Genomic DNA, 17,961 nt, shown 5'->3' with positions numbered 1-17,961 from the left:
CTCACTGCTGTCATCCTCTCCCTGGCGTCACCCTCTCCCTGTCACCCAATGCTGTCAGTGTCACCTTCACTCTACCACTCACTGCTGTCATCCTCTCCCTGGTGTCACCCTCTCCCTGTCTCCCAATGCTGTCAGTGTCACCTTCTCTCTATCACTCACTGCTGTCATCCTCTCCCTGGCGTCACCCTCTACCTGTCACCCAATGCTGTCAGTGTCACCTTCACTCTATCACTCACTGCTGTCACCCTCTCCCTGGTGTCACCCTCTCCCTGTCACCCAATGCTGTCAGTGTCACCTTCACTCTATCACTCACTGCTGTCATCCTCTCCCTGGCGTCACCCTCTCCCTGTCTCCCAATGCTGTCAGTGTCACCTTCTCTCTATCACTCACTGCTGTCATCCTCTCCCTGGCGTCACCCTCTCCCTGTCACCCAATCCTGTCAGTGTCACCTTCACTCTATCACTCACTGCTGTCACCCTCTCCCTGGCGTCACCCTCTCCCTGTCACCCAATCCTGTCAGTGTCACCTTCACTCTATCACTCACTGCTGTCACCCTCTCCCTGGTGTCACCCTCTCCCTGTCACCCAATGCTGTCAGTGTCACCTTCACTCTATCACTCACTGCTGTCATCCTCTCCCTGGCGTCACCCTCTCCCTGTCTCCCAATGCTGTCAGTGTCACCTTCACTCTATCACTCACTGCTGTCATCCTCTCCCTGGCGTCACCCTCTCCCTGTCACCCAATGCTGTCAGTGTCACCTTCACTCTACCACTCACTGCTGTCATCCTCTCCCTGGTGTCACCCTCTCCCTGTCTCCCAATGCTGTCAGTGTCACCTTCTCTCTATCACTCACTGCTGTCATCCTCTCCCTGGCGTCACCCTCTACCTGTCACCCAATGCTGTCAGTGTCACCTTCACTCTATCACTCACTGCTGTCACCCTCTCCCTGGTGTCACCCTCTCCCTGTCTCCCAATGCTGTCAGTGTCACCTTCTCTCTGTCTCCCACTGCTGTCACCCTCTCCCTGGCGTCACCCTCTCCCTGTCACCCAATCCTGTCAGTGTCACCTTCACTCTATCACTCACTGCTGTCACCCTCTCCCTGGCGTCACCCTCTCCCTGTCACCCAATCCTGTCAGTGTCACCTTCACTCTATCACTCACTGCTGTCACCCTCTCCCTGGTGTCACCCTCTCCCTGTCACCCAATGCTGTCAGTGTCACCTTCACTCTATCACTCACTGCTGTCATCCTCTCCCTGGTGTCACCCTCTCCCTGTCTCCCAATGCTATCAGTGTCACCTTCTCTCTATCACTCACTGCTGTCATCCTCTCCCTGGCGTCACCCTCTCCCTGTCACCCAATCCTGTCAGTGTCACCTTCACTCTATCACTCACTGCTGTCATCCTCTCCCTGGCGTCACCCTCTCCCTGTCACCCAATCCTGTCAGTGTCACCTTCACTCTATCACTCACTGCTGTCACCCTCTCCCTGGCGTCACCCTCTCCCTGTCACCCAATCCTGTCAGTGTCACCTTCACTCTATCACTCACTGCTGTCACCCTCTCCCTGGTGTCACCCTCTCCCTGTCACCCAATGCTGTCAGTGTCACCTTCACTCTATCACTCACTGCTGTCATCCTCTCCCTGGCGTCACCCTCTCCCTGTCACCCAATCCTGTCAGTGTCACCTTCACTCTATCACTCACTGCTGTCACCCTCTCCCTGGCGTCACCCTCTCCCTGTCACCCAATCCTGTCAGTGTCACCTTCACTCTATCACTCACTGCTGTCACCCTCTCCCTGTCACCCAATGCTGTCAGTGTCACCTTCACTCTATCACTCACTGCTGTCATCCTCTCCCTGGCGTCACCCTCTCCCTGTCTCCCAATGCTGTCAGTGTCACCTTCACTCTATCACTCACTGCTGTCATCCTCTCCCTGGCGTCACCCTCTCCCTGTCACCCAATGCTGTCAGTGTCACCTTCACTCTACCACTCACTGCTGTCATCCTCTCCCTGGTGTCACCCTCTCCCTGTCTCCCAATGCTGTCAGTGTCACCTTCTCTCTATCACTCACTGCTGTCATCCTCTCCCTGGCGTCACCCTCTCCCTGTCACCCAATGCTGTCAGTGTCACCTTCACTCTATCACTCACTGCTGTCACCCTCTCCCTGGTGTCACCCTCTCCCTGTCTCCCAATGCTGTCAGTGTCACCTTCTCTCTGTCACCCACTGCTGTCACCCTCTCCCTGGCGTCACCCTCTCCCTGTCACCCAATGCTGTCAGTGTCACCTTCACTCTATCACTCACTGCTGTCACCCTCTCCCTGGCGTCACCCTCTCCCTGTCACCCAATCCTGTCAGTGTCACCTTCACTCTATCACTCACTGCTGTCACCCTCTCCCTGGTTTCACCCTCTCCCTGTCACCCAATGCTGTCAGTGTCACCTTCACTCTATCACTCACTGCTGTCATCCTCTCCCTGGCGTCACCCTCTCCATGTCTCCCAATGCTATCAGTGTCACCTTCTCTCTATCACTCACTGCTGTCATCCTCTCCCTGGCGTCACCCTCTCCCTGTCACCCAATCCTGTCAGTGTCACCTTCACTCTATCACTCACTGCTGTCATCCTCTCCCTGGCGTCACCCTCTCCCTGTCACCCAATCCTGTCAGTGTCACCTTCACTCTATCACTCACTGCTGTCACCCTCTCCCTGGCGTCACCCTCTCCCTGTCACCCAATCCTGTCAGTGTCATCTTCACTCTATCACTCACTGCTGTCACCCTCTCCCTGGTGTCACCCTCTCCCTGTCACCCAATGCTGTCAGTGTCACCTTCACTCTATCACTCACTGCTGTCATCCTCTCCCTGGCGTCACCCTCTCCCTGTCTCCCAATGCTGTCAGTGTCACCTTCACTCTATCACTCACTGCTGTCATCCTCTCCCTGGCGTCACCCTCTCCCTGTCACCCAATGCTGTCAGTGTCACCTTCACTCTACCACTCACTGCTGTCATCCTCTCCCTGGTGTCACCCTCTCCCTGTCTCCCAATGCTGTCAGTGTCACCTTCTCTCTATCACTCACTGCTGTCATCCTCTCCCTGGCGTCACCCTCTCCCTGTCACCCAATGCTGTCAGTGTCACCTTCACTCTATCACTCACTGCTGTCACCCTCTCCCTGGTGTCACCCTCTCCCTGTCTCCCAATGCTGTCAGTGTCACCTTCTCTCTTTCACCCACTGCTGTCACCCTCTCCCTGGCGTCACCCTCTCCCTGTCACCCAATCCTGTCAGTGTCACCTTCACTCTATCACTCACTGCTGTCACCCTCTCCCTGGCGTCACCCTCTCCCTGTCTCCCAATGCTGTCAGTGTCACCTTCACTCTATCACTCACTGCTGTCATCCTCTCCCTGGCGTCACCCTCTCCCTGTCACCCAATGCTGTCAGTGTCACCTTCACTCTATCACTCACTGCTGTCATCCTCTCCCAGGCGTCACCCTCTCCCTGTCTCCCAATGCTGTCAGTGTCACCTTCACTCTATCACTCACTGCTGTCACCCTCTCCCTGGCGTCACCCTCTCCCTGTCTCCCAATGCTGTCAGTGTCACCTTCTCTCTGTCACCCACTGCTGTCACCCTCTCCCTGGCGTCACCCTCTCCCTGTCACCCAATCCTGTCAGTGTCACCTTCACTCTATCACTCACTGCTGTCACCCTCTCCCTGGCGTCACCCTCTCCCTGTCTCCCAATGCTGTCAGTGTCACCTTCACTCTATCACTCACTGCTGTCATCCTCTCCCTGGCGTCACCCTCTCCCTGTCACCCAATGCTGTCAGTGTCACCTTCACTCTATCACTCACTGCTGTCACCCTCTCCCTGGCGTCACGCTCTCCCTGTCACCCAATCCTGTCAGTGTCACCTTCACTCTATCACTCACTGCTGTCACCCTCTCCCTGGCGTCACCCTCTCCCTGTCACCCAATCCTGTCAGTGTCACCTTCACTCTATCACTCACTGCTGTCACCCTCTCCCTGGCGTCACCCTCTCCCTGTCACCCAATCCTGTCAGTGTCACCTTCACTCTATCACTCACTGCTGTCACCCTCTCCCTGGCGTCACCCTCTCCCTGTCACCCAATCCTGTCAGTGTCACCTTCACTCTATCACTCACTGCTGTCACCCTCTCCCTGGCGTCACCCTCTCCCTGTCACCCAATCCTGTCAGTGTCACCTTCACTCTATCACTCACTGCTGTCACCCTCTCCCTGGCGTCACCCTCTCCCTGTCACCCAATCCTGTCAGTGTCACCTTCTCTCTATCACTCACTGCTGTCACCCTCTCCCTGGTGTCACCCTCTCCCTGTCACCCAATGCTGTCAGTGTCACCTTCACTCTATCACTCACTGCTGTCATCCTCTCCCTGGCGTCACCCTCTCCCTGTCTCCCAATGCTGTCAGTGTCACCTTCTCTCTATCACTCACTGCTGTCATCCTCTCCCTGGCGTCACCCTCTCCCTGTCACCCAATCCTGTCAGTGTCACCTTCACTCTATCACTCACTGCTGTCATCCTCTCCCTGGCGTCACCCTCTCCCTGTCACCCAATCCTGTCAGTGTCACCTTCACTCTATCACTCACTGCTGTCACCCTCTCCCTGGCGTCACCCTCTCCCTGTCACCCAATCCTGTCAGTGTCACCTTCACTCTATCACTCACTGCTGTCACCCTCTCCCTGGTGTCAACCTCTCCCTGTCACCCAATGCTGTCAGTGTCACCTTCACTCTATCACTCACTGCTGTCATCCTCTCCCTGGCGTCACCCTCTCCCTGTCACCCAATCCTGTCAGTGTCACCTTCACTCTATCACTCACTGCTGTCACCCTCTCCCTGGCGTCACCCTCTCCCTGTCACCCAATCCTGTCAGTGTCACCTTCACTCTATCACTCACTGCTGTCACCCTCTCCCTGGCGTCACCCTCTCCCTGTCACCCAATCCTGTCAGTGTCACCTTCACTCTATCACTCACTGCTGTCACCCTCTCCCTGGTGTCACCCTCTCCCTGTCACCCAATGCTGTCAGTGTCACCTTCACTCTATCACTCACTGCTGTCATCCTCTCCCTGGCGTCACCCTCTCCCTGTCTCCCAATGCTGTCAGTGTCACCTTCTCTCTATCACTCACTGCTGTCATCCTCTCCCTGGCGTCACCCTCTCCCTGTCACCCAATCCTGTCAGTGTCACCTTCACTCTATCACTCACTGCTGTCACCCTCTCCCTGGCGTCACCCTCTCCCTGTCACCCAATCCTGTCAGTGTCACCTTCACTCTATCACTCACTGCTGTCACCCTCTCCCTGGTGTCACCCTCTCCCTGTCACCCAATGCTGTCAGTGTCACCTTCACTCTATCACTCACTGCTGTCATCCTCTCCCTGGCGTCACCCTCTCCCTGTCTCCCAATGCTGTCAGTGTCACCTTCACTCTATCACTCACTGCTGTCATCCTCTCCCTGGCGTCACCCTCTCCCTGTCACCCAATGCTGTCAGTGTCACCTTCACTCTACCACTCACTGCTGTCATCCTCTCCCTGGTGTCACCCTCTCCCTGTCTCCCAATGCTGTCAGTGTCACCTTCTCTCTATCACTCACTGCTGTCATCCTCTCCCTGGCGTCACCCTCTACCTGTCACCCAATGCTGTCAGTGTCACCTTCACTCTATCACTCACTGCTGTCACCCTCTCCCTGGTGTCACCCTCTCCCTGTCTCCCAATGCTGTCAGTGTCACCTTCTCTCTGTCTCCCACTGCTGTCACCCTCTCCCTGGCGTCACCCTCTCCCTGTCACCCAATCCTGTCAGTGTCACCTTCACTCTATCACTCACTGCTGTCACCCTCTCCCTGGCGTCACCCTCTCCCTGTCACCCAATCCTGTCAGTGTCACCTTCACTCTATCACTCACTGCTGTCACCCTCTCCCTGGTGTCACCCTCTCCCTGTCACCCAATGCTGTCAGTGTCACCTTCACTCTATCACTCACTGCTGTCATCCTCTCCCTGGCGTCACCCTCTCCCTGTCTCCCAATGCTATCAGTGTCACCTTCTCTCTATCACTCACTGCTGTCATCCTCTCCCTGGCGTCACCCTCTCCCTGTCACCCAATCCTGTCAGTGTCACCTTCACTCTATCACTCACTGCTGTCATCCTCTCCCTGGCGTCACCCTCTCCCTGTCACCCAATCCTGTCAGTGTCACCTTCACTCTATCACTCACTGCTGTCACCCTCTCCCTGGCGTCACCCTCTCCCTGTCACCCAATCCTGTCAGTGTCACCTTCACTCTATCACTCACTGCTGTCACCCTCTCCCTGGTGTCACCCTCTCCCTGTCACCCAATGCTGTCAGTGTCACCTTCACTCTATCACTCACTGCTGTCATCCTCTCCCTGGCGTCACCCTCTCCCTGTCACCCAATCCTGTCAGTGTCACCTTCACTCTATCACTCACTGCTGTCACCCTCTCCCTGGCGTCACCCTCTCCCTGTCACCCAATCCTGTCAGTGTCACCTTCACTCTATCACTCACTGCTGTCACCCTCTCCCTGGTGTCACCCTCTCCCTGTCACCCAATGCTGTCAGTGTCACCTTCACTCTATCACTCACTGCTGTCATCCTCTCCCTGGCGTCACCCTCTCCCTGTCTCCCAATGCTGTCAGTGTCACCTTCACTCTATCACTCACTGCTGTCATCCTCTCCCTGGCGTCACCCTCTCCCTGTCACCCAATGCTGTCAGTGTCACCTTCACTCTACCACTCACTGCTGTCATCCTCTCCCTGGTGTCACCCTCTCCCTGTCTCCCAATGCTGTCAGTGTCACCTTCTCTCTATCACTCACTGCTGTCATCCTCTCCCTGGCGTCACCCTCTCCCTGTCACCCAATGCTGTCAGTGTCACCTTCACTCTATCACTCACTGCTGTCACCCTCTCCCTGGTGTCACCCTCTCCCTGTCTCCCAATGCTGTCAGTGTCACCTTCTCTCTGTCACCCACTGCTGTCACCCTCTCCCTGGCGTCACCCTCTCCCTGTCACCCAATGCTGTCAGTGTCACCTTCACTCTATCACTCACTGCTGTCACCCTCTCCCTGGCGTCACCCTCTCCCTGTCACCCAATCCTGTCAGTGTCACCTTCACTCTATCACTCACTGCTGTCACCCTCTCCCTGGTGTCACCCTCTCCCTGTCACCCAATGCTGTCAGTGTCACCTTCACTCTATCACTCACTGCTGTCATCCTCTCCCTGGCGTCACCCTCTCCATGTCTCCCAATGCTATCAGTGTCACCTTCTCTCTATCACTCACTGCTGTCATCCTCTCCCTGGCGTCACCCTCTCCCTGTCACCCAATCCTGTCAGTGTCACCTTCACTCTATCACTCACTGCTGTCATCCTCTCCCTGGCGTCACCCTCTCCCTGTCACCCAATCCTGTCAGTGTCACCTTCACTCTATCACTCACTGCTGTCACCCTCTCCCTGGCGTCACCCTCTCCCTGTCACCCAATCCTGTCAGTGTCATCTTCACTCTATCACTCACTGCTGTCACCCTCTCCCTGTCACCCAATGCTGTCAGTGTCACCTTCACTCTATCACTCACTGCTGTCATCCTCTCCCTGGCGTCACCCTCTCCCTGTCTCCCAATGCTGTCAGTGTCACCTTCACTCTATCACTCACTGCTGTCATCCTCTCCCTGGCGTCACCCTCTCCCTGTCACCCAATGCTGTCAGTGTCACCTTCACTCTACCACTCACTGCTGTCATCCTCTCCCTGGTGTCACCCTCTCCCTGTCTCCCAATGCTGTCAGTGTCACCTTCTCTCTATCACTCACTGCTGTCATCCTCTCCCTGGCGTCACCCTCTCCCTGTCACCCAATGCTGTCAGTGTCACCTTCACTCTATCACTCACTGCTGTCACCCTCTCCCTGGTGTCACCCTCTCCCTGTCTCCCAATGCTGTCAGTGTCACCTTCTCTCTTTCACCCACTGCTGTCACCCTCTCCCTGGCGTCACCCTCTCCCTGTCACCCAATCCTGTCAGTGTCACCTTCACTCTATCACTCACTGCTGTCACCCTCTCCCTGGCGTCACCCTCTCCCTGTCTCCCAATGCTGTCAGTGTCACCTTCACTCTATCACTCACTGCTGTCACCCTCTCCCTGGCGTCACCCTCTCCCTGTCTCCCAATGCTGTCAGTGTCACCTTCACTCTATCAGTCACTGCTGTCATCCTCTCCCTGGCGTCACCCTCTCCCTGTCTCCCAATGCTGTCAGTGTCACCTTCACTCTATCACTCACTGCTGTCACCCTCTCCCTGGCGTCACCCTCTCCCTGTCACCCAATGCTGTCAGTGTCACCTTCTCTCTGTCACCCACTGCTGTCACCCTCTCCCTGGCGTCACCCTCTCCCTGTCTCCCAATGCTGTCAGTGTCACCTTCTCTCTGTCACTCACTGCTGTCATCCTCTCCCTGGCGTCACCCTCTCCCTGTCTCCCAATGCTGTCAGTGTCACCTTCTCTCTATCACTCACTGCTGTCATCCTCTCCCTGGCATCACCCTCTCCCTGTCTCCCAATGCTGTCAGTGTCACCTTCACTCTATCACTCACTGCTGTCATCCTCTCCCTGGCATCACCCTCTCCCTGTCTCCCAATGCTGTCAGTGTCACCTTCTCTCTGTCACCCACTGCTGTCACCCTCTCCCTGGCATCTCCCTCCCCCCTTAATATTTATTTTTTATTTTACAAAATTTACAATATATTAGCCGCCTGCTCATCACAAGTTTGGCAGTGGCTGCATCGGACTGAGATGCAAATTAGCGGCAGGGGGGCCAGGACCGTTGATGGCTGCGATTCTGTAGTAGATTGGCATTGGCAGCAGCCATTAGCAGCAGCAGCAGTGGGTATTGGCTTCTGGGGCGGTAGCAGACATCAGCTCAGCGGTGGTAGGGGTCACCGGTAGGCCTCAGCGTACATTATGGCTGCAGTGCCTCACCAGCCAATGACCTCACCGCACGCCACTGCTCTGCACATGTTACATCTACCCCACCTGCAGTATACATGGGGGGTCATTCCGAGATGATCGTAGCTGTGCTAAATTTAGCACAGCTACGATCATTCACACTGACATGCGGGGGTACGCCCAGCACAGGGCTATCCCGCCCCGCATGTCAGTGCCGCCCCCCCTCCCCCCGCAGAAGTGCAAAGGCATCGCACAGCGGCGATGCCTTTGCACTTCAAGAGTAGCACCCGACCAGCGCTGCTTTAGCGTGCTGGCCGGAGCTACTCATCGCTTCCCGGCCCGCAGCGTCTGTGTGTGACGTTATGCAGCCGCTGCGGCCCGCCCCCCGTTCGGTCCGGCCACGCCTGCGTTGGCTGGACCGTGCCCACGAAACGGCGGCCAAACGCCGCCGTTCCGCCCACCCCCGCCCAGCGACCGCCTCTGCCTGTCAATCAGGCAGAGGCGATCGCACTGCGGCACCAGCGCATGTGCAGTTCTGACCCGATCGCATCGCTGCGATAAACTGCAGCGTGCGATCGGGTCAGAATGACCCCCATGGTTATGCCCAACTGCTAACAAATTTGCTGCTGCGATCAACTCTGAATTACCCCCTATGTACTAAGCAGAGCTGGATTAAGGCTCTGGGAGGCCAGGGGCACTAAAGAGCAGGGGGCCCCCATGGACTAAAATATAAAGTTATTTTTTATATATATATATATATATATACATACATACATTATATATATATATATATATATAGGGAGAGAGAGAGAGACGGAAGAGATTAGGCGGCACTCACAGGACTAAATATGATGAAATGAATATCGAGGCAACTAGTGCCTAATTATCATCAAAGTTTCAGTTTTATTTAAAAAAAAACTTGCGACAGGATACAAATATTGTTTTTTAAATAAAACTGAAACGTTGATAAGTAGGCACTAGTTGCCTCGATATTCATTTCTTCATATTTAGTCCTGTGAGTGCCGCCTAATCTCTTACGTCTCTATATTCCACTTCTTCGAGTGGTAAGGAGGGCACCAAGGCACTTACTACATCCAGGACAGAGTGCCGGCCGTTATTTTCACACACACACATATATATATATATGGTACGGTTCTATGGTTAGGATTACTTCTCCTGTCCTTATAGCAAAAGAACCAGGCGGCACTCCGGGATATGGAAAAAGTAGACAAACGTGTATTGGTCACAGCAAATGAATTAAACAAGCATAGTGGTTACACCGACGATTCAACGCCCTGGCGGCGTTTTCCTCAAGGTGCTATGCTGCAAGTTAAAAAACACCAAACAAAGAACTTGCAGCATAGCACCTTGAGGAAAACGCCGCCATTTCCAGTGAGAAAGTGAGACAAAACTTTTGACTGGTACTGTGTGTATATATATATATATATATATATATATATATATATATTAGAGATGAGCGGGTTCGGTTTCTCTGAATCCGAACCCGCACGAACTTCATGTTTTTTTTCACGGGTCCGAGCGACTCGGATCTTCCCGCCTTGCTCGGTTAACCCGAGCGCGCCCGAACGTCATCATGACGCTGTCGGATTCTCGCGAGACTCGGATTCTATATAAGGAGCCGCGCGTCGCCGCCATTTTCACACGTGCATTGAGATTGATAGGGAGAGGACGTGGCTGGCGTCCTCTCCATTTAGATTAGGAGAGAGAGAGAGAGATTGACCTGAGGCTGATACTGTAGAAGAGAGTGCAGAGTTTAGTGACTGACCACAGTGACCACCAGCAGTGCAGTTGTTTTATTTAATATATCCGTTCTCTGCCTGAAAAAAACGGTACACACAGTGACTCAGTCACATACCATATCTGTGTGCACTGCTCAGCCCAGTGTGCTGCATGCCTGCATCATCTATGTATATATTATATATCTGACTGTGCTCAGCTCACACAGCTTATAATTGTGGGGGAGACTGGGGAGCACTGCAGTGCCAGTTATAGGTTATAGCAGGAGCCAGGAGTACAAGACAGTCACATACCATATCTGTGTGCACTGCTCAGCCCAGTGTGCTGCATCATCTATGTATATATTATATATCTGACTGTGCTCAGCTCACACAGCTTATAATTGTGGGGGAGACTGGGGAGCACTGCAGTGCCAGTTATAGGTTATAGCAGGAGCCAGGAGTACATATTATATTAAAATTAAACAGTGCACACTTTTGCTGCAGGAGTGCCACTGCTAGTGTGACTGACCAGTGACCTGACCACACTGACCACCAGTATAGTTAGTAGTATACTATATTGTGATTGCCTGAAAAAGTTAAACACTCGTCGTGTGACTTCACTTGTGTGATGTTTTTTTTTTTATTCTATAAAAAACTCATTCTGCTGACAGACAGTGTCCAGCAGGTCCGTCATTATATAATATATATACCTGTCCGGCTGCAGTAGTGATATATATATATTTTTTATATCATTATTAATCATCCAGTCGCAGCAGACACAGTACGGTAGTTCACGGCTGTAGCTACCTCTGTGTCGGCACTCGGCAGTCCATCCATAATTGTATACCACCTACCCGTGGTTTTTTTTCTTTCTTCTTTATACATACATACTACTACATCTCTTTATCAACCAGTCTATATTAGCAGCAGACACAGTACAGTACGGTAGTTCACGGCTGTGGCTACCTCTGTGTCGGCACTCGGCAGTCCGTCCATAATTGTATACCACCTAACCGTGGTTTTTTTTTCTTTCTTCTTTATACATACATACTACGACATCTCTTTATCAACCAGTCTATATTAGCAGCAGACACAGTACAGTACGGTAGTTCACGGCTGTGGCTACCTCTGTGTCGGCACTCGGCAGTCCGTCCATAATTGTATACCACCTAACCGTGGTTTTTTTTTCTTTCTTCTTCATACATACATACTACGACATCTCTTTATCAACCAGTCTATATTAGCAGCAGACACAGTACAGTACGGTAGTTCACGGCTGTGGCTACCTCTGTGTCGGCACTCGGCAGTCCGTCCATAATTGTATACCACCTAACCGTGGTTTTTTTTTCTTTCTTCTTTATACATACATACTACGACATCTCTTTATCAACCAGTCTATATTAGCAGCAGACACAGTACAGTACGGTAGTTCACGGCTGTGGCTACCTCTGTGTCGGCACTCGGCAGTCCGTCCATAATTGTATACCACCTAACCGTGGTTTTTTTTTCTTTCTTCTTCATACATACATACTACGACATCTCTTTATCAACCAGTCTATATTAGCAGCAGACACAGTACAGTACGGTAGTTCACGGCTGTGGCTACCTCTGTGTCGGCACTCGGCAGTCCGTCCATAATTGTATACCAACTACCCGTGGTTTTTTTTTCTTTCTTCTTAATACATACATACTACTACATCTCTTTATCAACCAGTCTATATTAGCAGCAGACACAGTACAGTACGGTAGTTCACGGCTGTGGCTACCTCTGTGTCGGCACTCGGCAGTCCGTCCATAATTGTATACCACCTACCCGTGGTTTTTTTCTTTCTTCTTCATACATACATACTACGACATCTCTTTATCAACCAGTCTATATTAGCAGCAGACACAGTACAGTACGGTAGTTCACGGCTGTGGCTACCTCTGTGTCGGCACTCGGCAGTCCGTCCATAATTGTATACCACCTAACCGTGGTTTTTTTTTCTTTCTTCTACATACATACATACTACGACATCTCTTTATCAACCAGTCTATATTAGCAGCAGACACAGTACGGTAGTTCACGGCTGTAGCTACCTCTGTGTCGGCACTCGGCAGTCCGTCCATAATTGTATACTAGTATCCATCTCCATTGTTTACCTGAGGTGCCTTTTAGTTGTGCCTATTAAAATATGGAGAACAAAAATGTTGAGGTTCCAAAATTAGGGAAAGATCAAGATCCACTTCCACCTCGTGCTGAAGCTGCTGCCACTAGTCATGGCCGAGACGATGAAATGCCAGCAACGTCGTCTGCCAAGGCCGATGCCCAATGTCATAGTACAGAGCATGTCAAATCCAAAACACCAAATATCAGTAAAAAAAGGACTCCAAAACCTAAAATAAAATTGTCGGAGGAGAAGCGTAAACTTGCCAATATGCCATTTACCACACGGAGTGGCAAGGAACGGCTGAGGCCCTGGCCTATGTTCATGGCTAGTGGTTCAGCTTCACATGAGGATGGAGGCACTCAGCCTCTCGCTAGAAAAATGAAAAGACTCAAGCTGGCAAAAGCAGTAGCACCGCAAAGAACTGTGCGTTCTTCGAAATCCCAAATCCACAAGGAGAGTCCAATTGTGTCGGTTGCGATGCCTGACCTTCCCAACACTGGACGTGAAGAGCATGCGCCTTCCACCATTTGCACGCCCCCTGCAAGTGCTGGAAGGAGCACCCGCAGTCCAGTTCCTGATAGTCAGATTGAAGATGTCAGTGTTGAAGTACACCAGGATGAGGAGGATATGGGTGTTGCTGGCGCTGGGGAGGAAATTGACCAGGAGGATTCTGATGGTGAGGTGGTTTGTTTAAGTCAGGCACCCGGGGAGACACCTGTTGTCCGTGGGAGGAATATGGCCGTTGACATGCCTGGTGAAAATACCAAAAAAATCAGCTCTTCGGTGTGGAACTATTTCAACAGAAATGCGGACAACAGGTGTCAAGCCGTGTGTTCCCTTTGTCAAGCTGTAATAAGTAGGGGTAAGGACGTTAACCACCTCGGAACATCCTCCCTTATACGTCACCTGCAGCGCATTCATAATAAGTCAGTGACAAGTTCAAAAACTTTGGGTGACAGCGGAAGCAGTCCACTGACCAGTAAATCCCTTCCTCTTGTAACCAAGCTCACGCAAACCACCCCACCAACTCCCTCAGTGTCAATTTCCTCCTTCCCCAGTAATGCCAATAGTCCTGCAGGCAATGTCACTGGCAATTCTGACGAGTCCTCTCCTGCCTGGGATTCCTCCGATGCATCCTTGCGTGTAACGCCTACTGCTGCTGGCGCTGCTGTTGTTGCTGCTGGGAGTCGATGGTCATCCCAGAGGGGAAGTCGTAAGACCACTTTTACTACTTCCACCAAGCAATTGACTGTCCAACAGTCCTTTGCGAGGAAGATGAAATATCACAGCAGTCATCCTACTGCAAAGCGGATAACTGAGGCCTTGGCATCCTGGGTGGTGAGAACCGTGGTTCCGGTATCCATCATTACTGCAGAGCCAACTAGAGACTTGTTGGAGGTACTGTGTCCCCGGTACCAAATACCATCTAGGTTCCATTTCTCTAGGCAGGCGATACCGAAAATTTACACAGACCTCAGAAAAAGAGTCACCAGTGTCCTAAAAAATGCAGCTGTACCCAATGTCCACTTAACCACGGACATGTGGACAAGTGGAGCAGGGCAGGGTCAGGACTATATGACTGTGACAGCCCACTGGGTAGATGTATGGACTCCCGCCGCAAGAACAGCAGCGGCGGCACCAGTAGCAGCATCTCGCAAACGCCAACTCTTTCCTAGGCAGGCTACGCTTTGTATCACCGGTTTCCAGAATACGCACACAGCTGAAAACCTCTTACGGCAACTGAGGAAGATCATCGCGGAATGGCTTACCCCAATTGGACTCTCCTGTGGATTTGTGGCATCGGACAACGCCAGCAATATTGTGTGTGCATTAAATATGGGCAAATTCCAGCACGTCCCATGTTTTGCACATACCTTGAATTTGGTGGTGCAGAATTATTTAAAAAACGACAGGGGCGTGCAAGAGATGCTGTCGGTGGCCAGAAAAATTGCGGGACACTTTCGGCGTACAGGCACCACGTACAGAAGACTGGAGCACCACCAAAAACTACTGAACCTGCCCTGCCATCATCTGAAGCAAGAAGTGGTAACGAGGTGGAATTCAACCCTCTATATGCTTCAGAGGTTGGAGGAGCAGCAAAAGGCCATTCAAGCCTATACAATTGAGCACGATATAGGAGGTGGAATGCACCTGTCTCAAGCGCAGTGGAGAATGATTTCAACGTTGTGCAAGGTTCTGATGCCCTTTGAACTTGCCACACGTGAAGTCAGTTCAGACACTGCCAGCCTGAGTCAGGTCATTCCCCTCATCAGGCTTTTGCAGAAGAAGCTGGAGACATTGAAGGAGGAGCTAACACGGAGCGATTCCGCTAGGCATGTGGGACTTGTGGATGGAGCCCTTAATTCGCTTAACAAGGATTCACGGGTGGTCAATCTGTTGAAATCAGAGCACTACATTTTGGCCACCGTGCTCGATCCTAGATTTAAAGCCTACCTTGGATCTCTCTTTCCGGCAGACACAAGTCTGCTGGGGTTGAAAGACCTGCTGGTGAGAAAATTGTCAAGTCAAGCGGAACGCGACCTGTCAACATCTCCTCCTTCACATTCTCCCGCAACTGGGGGTGCGAGGAAAAGGCTCAGAATTCCGAGCCCACCCGCTGGCGGTGATGCAGGGCAGTCTGGAGCGACTGCTGATGCTGACATCTGGTCCGGACTGAAGGACCTGACAACGATTACGGACATGTCGTCTACTGTCACTGCATATGATTCTCTCACCATTGAAAGAATGGTGGAGGATTATATGAGTGACCGCATCCAAGTAGGCACGTCACACAGTCCATACTTATACTGGCAGGAAAAAGAGGCAATTTGGAGGCCATTGCACAAACTGGCTTTATTCTACCTAAGTTGCCCTCCCACAAGTGTGTACTCCGAAAGAGTGTTTAGTGCCGCCGCTCACCTTGTCAGCAATCGGCGTACGAGGTTACATCCAGAAAATGTGGAGAAGATGATGTTCATTAAAATGAATTATAATCAATTCCTCCGCGGAGACATTGACCAGCAGCAATTGCCTCCACAAAGTACACAGGGAGCTGAGATGGTGGATTCCAGTGGGGACGAATTGATAATCTGTGAGGAGGGGGATGTACACGGTGATATATCGGAGGGTGATGATGAGGTGGACATCTTGCCTCTGTAGAGCCAGTTTGTGCAAGGAGAGATTAATTGCTTCTTTTTTGGGGGGGGTCCAAACCAACCCGTCATATCAGTCACAGTCGTGTGGCAGACCCTGTCACTGAAATGATGGGTTGGTTAAAGTGTGCATGTCCTGTTTTGTTTATACAACATAAGGGTGGGTGGGAGGGCCCAAGGACAATTCCATCTTGCACCTCTTTTTTCTTTTATTTTTCTTTGCGTCATGTGCTGTTTGGGGAGGGTTTTTTGGAAGGGACATCCTGCGTGACACTGCAGTGCCACTCCTAAATGGGCCCGGTGTTTGTGTCGGCCACTAGGGTCGCTAATCTTACTCACACAGTCAGCTACCTCATTGCGCCTCTTTTTTTCTTTGCGTCATGTGCTGATTGGGGAGGGTTTTTTGGAAGGGACATCCTGCGTGACACTGCAGTGACACTCCTAAATGGGCCCGGTGTTTGTGTCGGCCACTAGGGTCGCTAATCTTACTCACACAGTCAGCTACCTCATTGCGCCTCTTTTTTTCTTTGCGTCATGTGCTGATTGGGGAGGGTTTTTTGGAAGGGACATCCTGCGTGACACTGCAGTGCCACTCCTAAATGGGCCCGGTGTTTGTGTCGGCCACTAGGGTCGCTTATCTTACTCACACAGTCAGCTACCTCATTGCGCCTCTTTTTCTCTATCGTCCTAAGTGGATGCTGGGGTTCCTGAAAGGACCATGGGGAATAGCGGCTCCGCAGGAGACAGGGCACAAAAAAGTAAAGCTTTACTAGGTCAGGTGGTGTGCACTGGCTCCTCCCCCTATGACCCTCCTCCAGACTCCAGTTAGATTTTGTGCCCGAACGAGAAGGGTGCAATCTAGGTGGCTCTCCTAAAGAGCTGCTTAGAGAAAGTTTAGTTTAGGTTTTTTTCTTTACAGTGAGTCCTGCTGGCAACAGGATCACTGCAACGTGGGACTTAGGGGGAAAGTAGTAAACTCACCTGCATGCAGAGTGGATTTGCTGCTTGGCTACTGGACACCATTAGCTCCAGAGGGATCGAACACAGGCCCAGCCGTGGAGTCCGGTCCCGGAGCCGCGCCGCCGACCCCCTTGCAGATGCTGAAGCGTGAAGAGGTCCGGAAACCGGCGGCTGAAGACTCCTCAGTCTTCATAAGGTAGCGCACAGCACTGCAGCTGTGCGCCATTTTCCTCTCAGCACACTTCACTGGGCAGTCACTGAGGGTGCAGAGCGCTGGGGGGGGGCGCTCTGAGAGGCAAATATAAACCTTATACAAGGCTAAAAATACCTCACATATAGCCCATAGGGGCTATATGGAGATATTTAACCCCTGCCTGACTGGAAAAATAGCGGGAGAAGAACCCGCCGAAAAAGGGGCGGGGCCTATCTCCTCAGCACACGGCGCCATTTTCTGTCACAGCTCCGCTGGTCAGAACGGCTCCCAGGTCTCTCCCCTGCACTGCACTACAGAAACAGGGTAAAACAGAGAGGGGGGGCACATTAATGGCTATATATATATATATTAAAGCAGCTATAAGGGAGCACTTAATATAAGGATATCCCTTGTATATATAGCGCTTTGTGGTGTGTGCTGGCAGACTCTCCCTCTGTCTCCCCAAAAGGGCTAGTGGGTCCTGTCTTCATTAGAGCATTCCCTGTGAGTTTGCGGTGTGTGTCGGTACGTGGTGTCGACATGTATGAGGACGATATTGGTGTGGAGGCGGAGCAATTGCCAAATATGCAGATGTCACCCCCCAGGGGGTCGACACCAGAATGGATGCCTTTAATTGTGGAATTACGTGATGGTTTATCTTCCCTTAAACAGTCAGTTGAGGACATGAGGCGGCCGGACAATCAATTAATGCCTGTCCAGGCGCCTCAAACACCGTCAGGGGCTGTAAAACGCCCTTTGCCTCAGTCGGTCGACACAGACCCAGACACGGGCACTGATTCCAGTGACGACGGTAGAAATTC

The sequence above is a fragment of the Pseudophryne corroboree genome, chromosome 1 (genome assembly GCF_028390025.1).
Source record: "Pseudophryne corroboree isolate aPseCor3 chromosome 1, aPseCor3.hap2, whole genome shotgun sequence".
In the NCBI taxonomy this organism is placed as follows: domain Eukaryota; kingdom Metazoa; phylum Chordata; class Amphibia; order Anura; family Myobatrachidae; genus Pseudophryne; species Pseudophryne corroboree.
The sequence above is the reverse complement of the archived record's forward strand: the minus strand, read 5'-3'. Positions refer to the sequence as shown.